Below are 10398 nucleotides of genomic sequence, written 5' to 3' on the forward strand. Positions count from 1 at the left end.
TTGGGAGAAGACCCTCAGGGGCAAATCACTTAACCCTGAAGGAAAGGGCAAACCACTGTAGTATCTTTGACAAGAAAATTCCAAATTCAGCTCCTCCGTACTTTTACCCTTCATTCTGGTTGCAGAGGAGCCATGGGCCATGGTTACCACTACCTTGGGGATTTCTGGCTCTTTTTCTCTCCACCTTAAATTTGGGTGTTTTTTATGAGTAATCAAAAGCAGCAAAAGCCAACACTGTCAGGCCAGAGCTTTAAAACTAGAAAAAAGAGAGGTTTGACCCTACTCAGTTTCAGGACTATATTATTCAAGGTTTAACTGAAACTGGCACTGATTTGGAAGCAGTAGCAAAATTTGATGATGCTTCTAGGGCAAAACTTGACTATCGCTGATGTGCAGAAACACTCTTTGACTTTCTGGCGCCTGGCAGCACGCTGTCCCCAGGTGGTACACTGGCAGATGACATGATACCTACTGACATCTGTGTATTTGCGGCACAAGAAGACCTAGAGACCACTCAAGCCTTTGCTCAGGTATTCATCAGACTGATCAGGTTATCTTCAAAAGGGATCTGAGGATGAAGTTAAAAAGCTGAAACTGGGATTAAGTGACTTGCCCAAGGTCACACAGCTAGTAAGTGTGTCAAGTGTCTGAGGTCACATTTGAACTCGGGTCCTCCTGACTCCAGGGCCAGTGCACCTACTCACTGCACCACCTAGCAGCCCCTAGCTGCTGCTGTTCTTAAAGGATTTTTCAGAGTTTGAGAGGAACAAACAGGCCATGTTGACTGGGGCTCTGGCCAATGGAACTCTTAACGCATTCATTGTTAACAGCCTTTATAATGAGAATTTGGTTAAAGAAGGCTCTGCAGCAGCCTTTGTTGTAAAGCTGTTTAAATCATGGATAAATGAAAAAGAGATCAATGCAGTAGCTGCTCATCTTCAGAAATTCAGCATGGACAATAGACTGATGGAACTTTTTCCTGCTAACAAAGTGTTGAGCACTTCACAAAATATTTTACCAAAGCAGGTCTAAAAGAACCTTCTGAGTGTGTTGGGAACCAGCAAGCCTTAGGAGCTGGTAAAGAGCTACGGAACAAATGTCATGTGGTGATCCATTTAAGAATATAATGTTGTTATGTCAAGGAGGCGATAAAGAAAAACAATATCCCAGAACAGATTGTTGTAGGCATAGTCTGGTCAAGTACAATGAGCTCTGTGGAATGGAACCTAAGGAGAAGCAGGCCAATCAAGCACGTGAAGCAATATAGCCCTCTACTTGCTGCCTTCACTATTCAAGGTCAGTCTGAGCTGACTCTGTTACTGAAGATTCAGGGGTACTGTTACAACATCATTCACTTCATGAAAGCCTTCCAGGAAATCATGGTGCTTTTTTATAAAGCTGAAGTCCTGGTTGAAGAGCCCATTTTGAATTGGTATAAATATGCATATGTTACAAAGGGGGAAAGTGTCTTTCTTGAATAAATGAAAAAATTTGTAGAGTGGCTCAAGAATACAGAAGAATCTGTGTCAGAAGTGGGAGAAGACAACTGAACTGTGAAACTACAAGCAAGCAGGACTTGTAGATAAAATGTCATATCTCCTGTGTCCTTCTGGATCTTACAATTTCTTACCTCCCCATCTCCAGCATGACATAAAGGCTTTCATGGCAAATTTATTTGAACTGTTTTCTCTGGTTACTGAAAACATTTGGGTTGAGTTTTTAAAACCATGTTTTAAGTAGCTACAAGAGTGATAGATTTTAATCCAATGTTTCATTAGTCTTTTCAATTATGTTCTACCTCCTGTATTTTCTACTGTAATAATGTAATTTAAGGTCTTCCACAATGAACAGTTCATTTTATCCCTGGGTTTTCTATAAACAGTTTATAAGACATGATTTGATTAAAAACAATTTGTTATGGAAATTCTGTTTGCAAATTAAACTTGTACAAGTATCCAAAGTCAAAAGGCAAATGACTTGTGTGATAATTTGCTATGAAATGAAAAGACAGCATTAAATGGCATTGAGAACCCCATTCATCAGATGATAATCTCTTATGTAAGACCTCAAAGGTTAATTTCTGAACATTGATTCTAAGGTAATTAGCTCACTTTTTGTTGATATTGCTAAAGAATATTTCTGTTAATGCCTTTTTATTTCTTGGCATTGTTAAAAGTTTAAGCAAAGGGTTTCCAAGTGGCCTATGGCTAAAATTTGTATTACCCTTGCTCCCTAATTTATCACTTGTAAGTGAAGGAACTGGTGGGAAGCAATTCAGAAAAATGAAGGCAGCACAAGTGACCAGGGAGGTGGAAAGAAGAAAATTAAGAACTCTCTGCTGCATGCTTTTCTACATTCGATGTTTTAGCCAGAAAAGGTAGATGAGCATCTGTTATGCCACCATCTCCAGGCTACTTACAAATGTATTATTAAAATAGTCTTGTCATTCACAGTATCTTGCACATTAGAGAACCCTAAATTCATAGGATAGGAATCATTAAGGGGAGTGCATGTAAAGAAATGACAAATATCCTAAACCAGGGGTGGGGAACCTGCAGCCTTTGAGGTCATATGTGGCCCTCTAGGTCCTCAAGTGTGGCCCTTTGAATCCAATGAGATTCCCCTTTGGAAATCCAAGCATAACTGCCAGATCTGTCCTATTGGCTTAGAGTCATCCTGTTTATTGCACTGAAATGCGGTGATGCGATACCACTTGGCCATACCGGATTGTCTTCATTCTTTAACATATACAGGGATGACTTAAGCATCTGCCCAATGTCTACCCCAGTGGCCATTTTCTTCTTGCCATAAGCCAAAAAATATTTCCTTTCCAGATTTCAATCTTTTTATTCTGATGGCTTACCTTTTTACTTTATCTTTGCTTATAATTTGTCTAGACACTTAGCATAGCCATTAGAAGATGAGTCAGTGATTGTTTCCTCATTTTTGGCCTCTAAATTTTGTGGGAGGCAAACAATATTTTAAGTGACCACTTTGAAATAAGGTATTCTTAACTCTTCATCAAAGCTGGAAACAGTATCACCAGGACACCAGTGAAATATGCCCTATCTTAGCATGTGCCATTAAAAGCCAAGAATTTGGTATTCAAAATTAAAAGTACACCTTGAGGAAATGAAGCGTAATGTAATTTGAAATTATAATAGCCTTATAAGGAAGGGCATTGTAACTGATAGTCTTGTGAGAGGAGTTTATGTTAAATTTTCATATGTAGATATTATGTATCTATCCAATAGGTTTCTACTGCAGTGACCTGCTTGCTTTGTAATTTGTAGTCCTAAAGACTTCTTTTTTTAAAAAATAAAGGCCATCCTTAGACTTAAAAAAAATCCCAAATTGGGTCACAAAGAGTCAAGCATGACTGAAAACTGAAATGGATCCCACAGGACACTTCTGCAGGGATCTGATGAGCCAAGAGAGGCCTGAGAGGATGGCAAAAAGAGACTTTAAAATTAATTCAGAAAAAAAGACTAAAAGGAACATTTTGATCCCTAGGCTTTTAGTAATGTAACTTAAAGCAATGTAACTTTTAGTAATGTCAGCTGTGGGTGCATACTCCTTGACACCCCCTGGTAGGCCACCTGTGGAGGCATCTCACTCCTGGCACAGCTAACTAGTTATGTGATCTTGGGCAAATCGCTTCTCAGAGCCTTAATTGCCTCATCTGCAAAAGGAAGAGGTTGGATGATCTTTAAAGTTGTCCCATCTTTAACATGATAAGGCCCCATCATAGGATTCTAAGGTAATAGAACCAGAGCTGGAAAGGGATACCTCCTCTCCGTGGCCTGGCTCTGTCTCCTGAAAACATAGCATCCAGATTGGGGTGCAGCTAACTGCTTTTTTTCCAGCATTAATGAAATTCTTCTTTTTAAAGCCTGAATCTCCCAAACCACCCCCTTGCAAATGATTTCCTTACAGTCCTGGCTTGTGGCCACAGAGAACCTACACTGAAGTCACTGTACAGTGGGTCCAGTGATTAAATAAATGACTGAACAAATTGTGGGATGTGATATGATAGACTAAAACCCTTTATGCGGCTACCAGTGATTTTCTTAAAGAGCAAGCCTGACTACGTCACCCCTCCCCCAACTTAAACTCCAGTGGCTCCCTATTTCTCCCAGGATCAAAAATAAACTTGGCTTCTTTCTATTTTTCCAGTCTTTTAATATTTTACTCCCCATTATGGGAGTAAAGCTTTTTGCACTCCCCAGCACTCTATGGTTTAGATATAGTGGCCTATGTGCTAGACCTTGTACAAAGTGCTTCATCTCCCATCTCTGGGCCTTTGCACTGGCTGTCCCTCATGCCTGGAATGCTCTCACTCCTTACCTTTACCTGTTAGATCCCTGGCTTCCTTTAAGACTCAGCTCAAGGGTCACCCACTCCAGAAAGGAGCGAGTTTTCATGTCCCAATAGCTGCTAATGACTTGTCTTCTAAGGCTGCTTTCCATCTATTCTGTATTTATCTTGTATGTATATGAGCTGTATCCCCCTTTAGAATGTAAGTTTCTTGAGGGAAGGGACTGTTTTTGCTTTTTTCTTTGTGTACCCACCAGGGACTGTTTTTGCTTTTTCTTTGTGTACCCAGCATGCAGCACAGCACCTGCCACATAGTAAACAGTTAATAGAGTGTTGATTGGCTGGTTATTACTGGCCCATAAGAAATGAAAAGGATGAAGATAAAATGAACGCAAAGAATTTTCAAGACTGATTGGAAATACAGAACAAGGGTATCCACACTTGAATGGTACCTGTCCTCTCTTTAAATGCTTTTCTTCCCTTTCTCCTTCTGCTCTCATAACATTCATACCTTGTGCATGGCTTTCTGGTTTACAGTGTAGGTTTTATAAAACATTTGTGATGAGATGCTGCTCAGAGAATGGAGCTGTGCCTTTTCTCCGTAGAGACCAACCCAACACTCCATTCCCTAATTATTCATTCTAGTTGGCACTGCCCCCCTCCCACTTCAGCCTGCCCTTTGCTATGGGACTCGGTGCCTGGTACTCCCTCTGTTACTACTAGCTTCACATGCTTGCTACCCAGTCTCATCCTGTCCCTGGTGTGTGTGTGTGTGTGTGTGTGTGTGTGTGTGTGTGTGTGTGTGTTCTTTCTAGGGCTGTATGAGCTCACCTGAGCAAGCCACTTGAACCTTCGAAGCCTCAGTTTCCTCACTTGTAAAACACTGAGAACAAATAAGGTCCATGTGATATGTATGTGAAAGTGTTTTGTAGTCTTATCGATATGCCCATGTCAGAGATTATTCTTATTATTAGGGCAGATGCAAAAGAAATAGAACACTCCCTCCCGACCCCTGAGGAACTTCCAATCAACTTCCAGTAATGAAGAGGAACCATGATAAGTAGACACAAAAAAGTCAGGAGAGCCCTCAGGAAGCAGGTAAATAAAGATGACCTTCAGAGACATAGCCCTCTCATGTGTCCTGAAACCTTCAGCAGCAGGTGAGTGTCCATCTTGATTTGGAAGGTAGTGAGGGACATGGATCGATGGGGAGGAGAATGGAAGCATCTTCTGTCTCGATCTAACACAGAAACGGAAGATCAAGCTGTGAGTATGGGATCTGAAACAGTTTGCCTTTCTGAATTGGATTGTTAGTGACGAGGGATGACAAGAAATTAAATTATATTGGGTCTGGGTACAGGCTGCAGATTTGGGATTGGATGTAGCAACTGAGAGGGAGTCTAATTCAGTTCAACTCACAGAATCATGGTTGAGAGAGACCTCAGAAACCACCTATCCAAACCATACTTGAACAAGAATCTTCCTCGCTGCGTGACTAATGGTGGTCATCCAGACTTATAATTCAACTTAGCAAGTGTTTAAGTGCCTAGTTTGGCCTAGGCACTGTGCTAGGCAAGATGAAAAATAGTCACTGCCCTCAAGGAGCTTATATTCTGTGGGTGGACACAATATTTATGCAGATGAATAAGTGTAGAGTAGTTTGACGGGGAAGAGAGCCCCAACAATTAGGGGAATCAGGAAGGCTTCCTGTAGGAGGTCGAACTTGACTTGTCTTAAATGAAGCTAAGTATTCTAAGAGGCAGAAATTGGGGTGGGGCGGGGGTGAGGCTGTGCATTCCAGGTCTGAGGGACAGACAGTGCAATGATATAGAGATAGAATACATGCTGAGTTCATGAAAAGGCAAACAGCCAAGTCTGGCTGTTAGATAAAGCAGAGTAATATAAAGTCAGTCTGGAAATGTAAACTGGTGCCAGACGGGGAAGAGCATTAAAAAGGTCACATATAGCCAGGAACCAATGTACAGACTTTGGTTCTGAGTCTTGCCCATATAGTGGTACCGGCCACATCCATCTGCAATGATCATTGGCTCCCTAAATCAGAGATTGCCCCTAGACTTTTTGTGACCTTCTTGGGTACAGGAGAAGGCCCTCTGTCTAGACCTGACCTCATTTGAGATCAGATCAGATCTAAAGAGCTTTTGGCTTGCCCCAGGTTAAGCATACATAAAGCAGTAATAAAAAATAGAATGAATTAAAAAAATAGCAAAGAGACATTCAGAGCTCGGTTACAAGGCATCTTTCCTGCGACTCCCTGTTTCTATTCCCTTCTCCCTCTCTGTCCTCAGATTGACAGCATCTCCTATCTGTTCAACTGTCCTTTCCCCTTTGGCTAGGTGATAGATTATTAAATCTCCCTCTCCTTACTTCTCCAAATCAATGGATCTCTGCTCCTATACCAACAAGATGGGAGGACAAAGTAAACAGGACATCACTATTCAGGCTCCATCGACTTAAAGTTAAGAGGGGCCTTTAGTAGGGAAACTGTAGTCTTTAGCAAGTTTTAAAAAATATGTTTTAATTTATTTCATTATTTTCCAATTATGTTTTTAAAATGTTAAATATTCATTTAAAAATTTTTTGAGTTCCAGATTCTCTCCTTCCTGCCTGCCCCTCCCCCGCCTCCTTGAGAAGGTAAGCAATATGATAGTAGTCTTAACTGCCTCATTTTACAGATGAGGAAAAAGACCTGGTTAGGTGGCATGATTTGCTTCAGGTCATACGGGTAGCAAATGGCAGAGTTGAGATTTGAACCTTGATTTTCTGACTATCAATTGAAATCTTCTGAGTCAGTGAATGGAGTAATTTTTGGAACACATGATTCTCTGGAGTATCTTGGAAGGGGATGTCTTGTTCTCTCTCTGGCCCAGGGAGATCAGGCTGAGCTGGTTGGACCATAAAGCTCAAGAAAGGGGCAGAGCTTTGCCACTTTCTTAACAGATCCTCTTCCTTGGAAATCATGCTGGAGGAAGCTGACACAATCAATGACATTTGCTTTTGCCTTGATGGTGCACCTGTGTGTGTGTGTGTGTGTGTGTGTGTGTGTGTGTGTGTGTGTAAAGGAAGAAATGAATAGTCTACCTGAGGCTTGATGCCTTTACTGATTTGGTTCTGGCTCACTTCAACATTTTCTTCCAGTATTCCGCTCCCCGCCTCCAATCACCCCCAACCCTCTGTTCTTGCCAAATTAGTCTTCTCACTCTCCACTGAACCTGTCCCATATTCTATCCATTCCAAGACTTTGACCAGGACATTTTCCTCTATTCTGTTCTCTGTAAAACAAAGGGATCACACTCGAGGAAGTTGCTTCATCTTTTTCTTCCTCTGTAAAATGAGGCATTGAACTCTAAATCAGATGGGACCATGACCTTTCTCCAGGGCCCAGCTCAAGTCTGACCTTTTCCATGAAACCCTTGAGACCTCTCCAGCTGGCTCTGACTTTTTCTTCCCTGTCACTTAGAACCATCCTCTTCTGTACTCTTCCTTTGGCAGTAAGTTATAGGTTGCTTTGAGAGATCTCTGGTATTTACTGTACTTCCATTTTACAGGATGAATGAATGGATCTCTGTTGTCTTTGTGACTTTTCATGTATTTATGTCTTGTCTCCTCTACTAGTATAAAAGCTATGTGAGGACATGGACTTTGTCTTATATTTCTTTGTGGAGTCCAGGATTCAGGGGAAGGAGAGAGAAGACACGTAGCCACAGTATAATAAATGTTCAATTGAATTGAAGGTAGTAGAGGCATGCCTTGTTTTATTGGGCTTTGCTTTATTGTACATTTTTGCATTTTTTTTCTTTTTACAAATTGAAGGTATATGGCAGCTCTGCATCGAGCAAGTTTATTGGCACCATTTTTCCAACAGCATGTGCTCACATAGTGTGTTTCGTAGTTTGGTAATTCTCACAATATTTCAAACTTTTTCATTATTATTATATCTGTTATAGTGATCTGTGATCAGTGATCTTTGATGTCATTGTTTTGGGGCACCACAATCTGTGCCCACATAAGATGATGAACTTAATTGAGAAATAGGTATGTTCTGACTGCTCCAGCAACCTATTGTTTCCCTATCTCTGTCCCTCTCCTTGGGACTCCCTATTTCCTAAGACACAACAGTATTGAAGAATATTGCATAAACTTAGTTGACAAAGCAGTGGCAGGGTTTGGGAGGATTGACTTCAATTTTGAAAGGAGTTCTACTGTGGGTAAAATGGTATCAAACAGCATCACATGCTTCAGAGAAATCTCTCATGAAAAAAAGTCAATAGATGTAGCAAACCTCATTGTTGTCTTATTTTAAGAGACCGCTACAGCCACCCCAACCTTCAGTAGCCACCACCCTTCTCACCCAGCAGACTCAACATGGAGGCAAGACCCTCCATCAACAAAAAGATTATGACCCACTGAGAGCTCAGATGATGGTTAACATTTTTTAAACAATATTTTTGAATTAAGGTACATTGTTTTTTAAGACTGTTGTGCACTTCATAGACTACAGCATAGTGTCAACATAATTTTTATATGTACTGGAAAACAAAAAAATATTGTGTGACTTGCTTTATTTCAATAGTCATTTAATCTCAGTGGTCTGGAACCAAACCTGCAGTATTTCTGAGACATGCCTGTATATGGTCAGAGCCAACTTGGTACCAAAGACAAGAGGTGCTCTAAGAGCTCACTGGGCGGGGGAAAGTGACTGAGGGTAGAGTCACTGAGGAAGTGGGACTTGATCTGGGCCCCAGGAATAGACCAGGTGGGATATGGATCAGAAGATGAAATGTCAGAGAGGGCTGGTGTATGTGTGTGGTGTACATGAAGGCACACTCTGAGCAGAAAGCCCAAAGCTGGCTTATTTAGTCATTCATGAGCTCAGGACCCTTTGCAATAGTTGTGTGGCCTCCACTTGGCTCCCATCTGGCTCCCACCTATGAGGACAGCATACCTGTACATTATGTGTTTGTGTGTATGTATAGGGGGAACGTGTGGAGATGGGGGATATAAAGGATAACTTGGTTTTCCAGAGTTTATACAACTCACAGCCTAGGTGGAAGAAGGATTATTTGACCACCAAGTATCCAGCCTGTGGTTGGGTTCAGCTCTGCTTTTCTTGCCTTCAGTTACCTCTCACCCTCATTCCTAATCGTGGGCTGGGGGATTCAGGTCATCCAAGAGCACTGATGCCAGCCAGCCTGGTTGTGTGGGTGATGTTGATAGAGATCTCTGTTTTGTTCATCATTTTGGCCTGGGCTGGAGGCCAGAGTAACTGGTTGGGCCCACCTGTCCCAAGCCAGCTGTCCTGGGGAGCAGGGTTGGGCAGCTTCTTAGTGCTGCATTTGGCCTGTTTCTGCTGCCCTTCTCTAGCTACCTCTGTTGCTGGTGTGAGGCTCCCCAGCCACTGTGGGACAGGAGGACAAGCAGGCACCACAGTTAGAAGATAAGTGTGGGAGAGTGCCAGGAAGAAATTGCCCATAGGTGGAAGGCTTCTCTGCAAAAAGAGCCAGGTAAAGAATTCAAGGGCTGTGTGTGGGTGAGAGAGAGAGACAGAGACAGAAACAGAAACAGAGACAGGCAGAGCTGCTAGGCAAGATTGCTGCTGCTCTGGCCTTAGCCATCTTGTTCAGTTGGCAGGTAGCATTGCAACAGGGAAGTACTCAAGCTTTGGCCTAAGTGAGGCTGATTTCTCAGTGAAACTGGCTTCCCTTCTGCCTCAGTGAGAGAGCCAAGGAATGACTTGCCCAAGATCTCATAGGTAGTATTCTGGATTCGAATCCAGAAGAGCTAGTGCCTTCCACTCTATCCCTCATCCCAGGTTCTCAATAAGTCCTGGGAGGCTGTGCAGAGGGGTGAGATTACTGATGAGCAGAATCAGGGTGGCTGCTGATGAGCACTGGTTCCCCTTCCTTGAGGACAGAGCATTCAGGTTTGTTTGGGACTTTGCAGTCCCTCATGGCCTCAGTGCTATGGGCCAGCTGGCAGGGAGGGGGGACATAGGTCATTTCAACTTAGACCACAAGGCCCTGTTAAATAGATCAGCTTTTAAATCAACCTTTGTTCAACCAA

General features: G+C 42.2%; 1 pseudogene; it reads left to right on the forward strand.

Moving 5' to 3' along the window:
* Positions 1 to 357: 357 nt before the first annotated feature.
* LOC118858554 lies at positions 358 to 1550 on the forward strand (annotated as a pseudogene).
* Positions 1551 to 10398: the final 8848 nt, after the last annotated feature.

The sequence above is a fragment of the Trichosurus vulpecula genome, chromosome 7, assembly GCF_011100635.1.
Source record: "Trichosurus vulpecula isolate mTriVul1 chromosome 7, mTriVul1.pri, whole genome shotgun sequence".
Taxonomy (NCBI): Eukaryota; Metazoa; Chordata; class Mammalia; order Diprotodontia; family Phalangeridae; genus Trichosurus; species Trichosurus vulpecula.